The sequence below is a fragment of the Jaculus jaculus genome, chromosome 2, assembly GCF_020740685.1.
Source record: "Jaculus jaculus isolate mJacJac1 chromosome 2, mJacJac1.mat.Y.cur, whole genome shotgun sequence".
Classification (NCBI taxonomy): Eukaryota; Metazoa; Chordata; class Mammalia; order Rodentia; family Dipodidae; genus Jaculus; species Jaculus jaculus.
In genome coordinates, this window is record NC_059103.1 from 207251211 (window position 1) to 207255372 (window position 4162).

Here is a 4162-nt window from a genome sequence, read left to right on the forward strand (position 1 = left end):
AGCTTAATATTTCTGATGGACATTAATTGTAATTTTATTCTAAATGTTAGAAAGACTATAGAAATGTAGTGCTATGGCAATGTTCATTTAAAAATTCAACTTTATATATTCTAACCATTACTCACAAGTGATAATTTCAGTGCATTGTTTCTTCATAGTAGTAGTAACCTAATGGTGCATTTGGCAGCCAGAAAAATAATATCACAGGGAATTCTCCCCTTTTCCCATCACTGTGCTGTTTTAACTAACTTGCCTCACTCATCTTCAGTATTAAAAACCATTCCAATACTTTTCAGTATGACATCACAATTTCAAAATATAAACAGGATCTGAGTCTAAAGCTTTACTCTATTATTATTACCCAGCTCTCTGAAATATATGAAATAAAATAAAATTATGAATGATTTGGGCTGAAGATATTGCCTAGAGTTTAAGGCATTTGCCTGTGAAGACACACGTTCTATTCTCCAGGTCCCACATTAGCCAGATGTACATCATGGCACATGCATCTCAAGTTCATTTGCGGTGTTTAGAGGCCCTGGGGTGCCCATTATCTCTTTCTCTCCATCTCTCTCTCCCCTTCTGTCTCTCTGTCTCAATAGATAAATAAATAAATAATCAAAAATTTAAATACATTATGAATGATTTGTTTTAGTAACAAACTCAAATAATAAGATTTACTATGAATAAACAAAAACAGTCATCATTATGTATAATTCTATGTGTGCAAAACTCCACTGGAGTCTTATTCCTGATGTCATTTTCTCCAGTGTAGTAATAATAACAATAACAATAACAATAATAATAATAATAATATATGAGTAGTGGCCTTGGGAAATAAATGTGCTAAGAAAAACCAAGTGTACTCTAATGTTTTTCCCCTGGCTGAAATGTCTTGATATTGTCATTTTGCTATCCTATGACATATCATGCTTAACTTGGCATACATGTACTAGTATTTATTGAACACTTACACATTAAGAAAGGGGCTTTTACATGAAGAATGATGGATTGAAGTACAAATAGAGGCTGAGTTTTAAAAACTAGATCAAACATCTAAACTGGTACAACATCAATATGAATTAATTTAAAGACAAGATTATTTTATTCACAATTATAGCAATAATAATAACAGTGGTATTTATGATAATATCTTAGAGTTATTATGTGATCGGCATTGCGCTGTTTTACATATCATAGATCTCATTTAGTTCTCAGTCCATTGAAGTGTTGCTATCCTTATTGCCTATAGTAGATAGTTTCATGATGGTGGGATGAACTGGGGAGGAACAGGATTTATTTCAAGCTTACACATCCAGGGGAAGTTCCATCATGGCAGAAGAAGCTGGCTCACAGATCCAAGCCGTGAAAAACCTCCCCCAGCCAGCAAACACCTAAAGGCTTCACTTAAAAACACCACCAAAACTCAAATCTCTCCGCATACCTGTGGGCTACAGAAATGATCCACTCAGTAACATACACCCTTGTGGCAGGGGTCCACCTGCTGGCAATGAAGCAGAAAACTCAATTTTAATAAAATACCTCAGTCTATGCAACCATATATTCAAACTTCCACATCTTTCCCCTGACTTCCACAGACTCATAATCTTCTCTCATTGCAAATTGTATTCCATCCAAATGTAAAAAGCCCATAAGTTTTATCAGCTTTAAGACTGGACCTTAACTGAGAGCACTGTGAAATCAAAACAAGTTACAAACTTCAAATATGTAATGACACAAAGTAAACACATCCAATGCTATAAGGCATAACAAGGAGAGACTGAAACTATGCAAAATCAATAACCACCAAACACCTGCAATTCCATTCCAGCATCTATAATCAGTGATGACAGCCTCTGGATATCCAGTTTCCATCCCTCCAGTTGAGCTTAGTAGCCAGGATAAACTTACATCCTGAGCCAACAGTGCTTCATGGCAGCCTTTGCACAGCCCTGGTATATCTCAAACAACTTTGGGTCTCCAGTGCAAATAATGTTCCATCTTACAAGGACATTGTGTCCTGCTTCACACACTGCTGCATCTCAGCAGCGACTCCTGGAACTGTATGCCCTTCATGACCTGCATTTTATAATCTTTCTAAAACCATTAACAGTTGTGCAAAGACAGAAAAATAAATCATGACCTTGAAGAGCAGATTTTCTTTTCCATTCAAGCATATCCTTTCAAAAGAGTTTGTATTCCTACTCATTCAGTTTTTCCTGAGTAGAATTTACCTAAGGCACCCTTCCCATTATTTCAATGGAAAGCAGTTAATGCTGGTTATCTGACTGACAATACCTGCCTCAGTAACCTAAAGCCTGGTCCTATCCCAGTAACTTTAAAGTTGTATGATTTTTTTTTCTGTAATAAACTATACATCTTTTAGTTCTGGAGAGATGGTTTAGCAGTCAGTCATCTGCCTACAAAGCCTAATGACTATGGCTCAATTCTCTAGTACCCACATAAAACTTGATGCACACACAAAAAAAGTGGTACATACATCCAGAATTCATTCATAGTGGCTTGAGTGCTCATTCTCTCTGTTTCTGTCTCTGTTTTCTCTCCCCCCCCCATTCATTCTGCAAAAAGCAAATAAAATATTTAAAGACCGATCCACATTGTCAGATTCATACTGGAGCAACATCCACTTTTCTTGTACCAAATTTCTGTGATACTGTATTCCACAATGCTGGGATGAACAACCAAACTTGCTTAGAGATACAGGGGAAGTTCCATCAATGATGGAAAAACTAGCTCCCTTCCATACATTCAAGCACAACGAAAAATCCCTAGCCAACAGACACTGAAAAGCAGGAAGGGGGAACCTGCCAAGAAACCTCTCTGCTTACCTTTTGGCTGGAATTCAGATCCAACCCAGTGACACACCCCTCTGTAGCAGGAATCTGCTGAAGCTGAAAACTCAATTTACATAACACACCTGAGTCTATATGACCATACATGCAAACTACCACATTCCCATTCTGTTGATATGGAAAGTAAGGAATAAAGATGCTCAAGTACAATTCTCCCAGCACAGCCAATTCTCCTACCTCATATGCAGCTTTGTTCACTAAGATCTTATTAACTAAATAGCACTATTGAAGAGCTCAGGCTATTTACTAAACCCGCTTGATATAGCCATGAGTCTTCTAGCTAGAGAGCTGAATGTAGCCAAATGAGACTTAGCAAGCTATACTCCAGGTGATTTACACCAAAAGTGAAAAAGAACACACTGAGATTGAGGTTCCATTATGCTTTCAAGATGTGAAAACCCTTTTCTTTATTCATTACTCATCAAATTAACACCCATGACTGGAAATGGCCATCTTTGATAATAAATAATAAAAAGCATACAGTAAACAATAGCAAATAATTATAACCTATGTGTTCAGTTTCCCAGCATCCCGCTCATAACCACCTGGTAGTGCTTTGATGTTTAGTTTAGTGTATTCTGTTTGCACCTGTCAGTCTGATCTGGTAGATCCTCAGCCAGAGCTTCTTAGCACTAACCGTGAGGTTATCCTTAGACTTTCGTTGTGTGTTTCTACAGAGTCTGGCCTCAGACATCAATGAAGCCTTATCTGCGTCAGTTTTCCCATTCATAAATACTGGACCAAGAATTTTCCAATAAGATCCACTTCCAATTTGAATGTAAAATGTCTCCCATTTACACTGTTCCCAGATGGTGGCACTGTTTTGGAAGGTTGTGGAACCTTCCAGAAACAGGGCCTGGCTGGAAATCATAGGCCACTGAAGGCAGGCCTTGAGGCCCTGCATCTAGTCTTATTTCTGCTTCTGAATCCACCAAGGTGTGAACAAGTTTCTCAGCAAACTCCTTTAACCATGTAGGGATTACTGCAGGCACCCTGGTGTGCCATGACTGAGCCAAAGCAAATCCTTCATTAGGTTACATCAGTCAGACATTCATGCCATCCATATCAACAAGAACAGTGAATAACACAAGTCATGTAGCTGACAGGGGACACATAATGTTCTAGTGACATATCTAGGGAATGGCAAAGGTATCTGTTCAGTGACAATCTAAATCAAGGATAACAGTGAAACATGAAGATCAGCTAAAGCATCCATGAGCAAGTTTCACAATCTCTGTACCTTCATTTCCATACACGACTATGGTGGGACTTTATGTTAAAGTAAATAA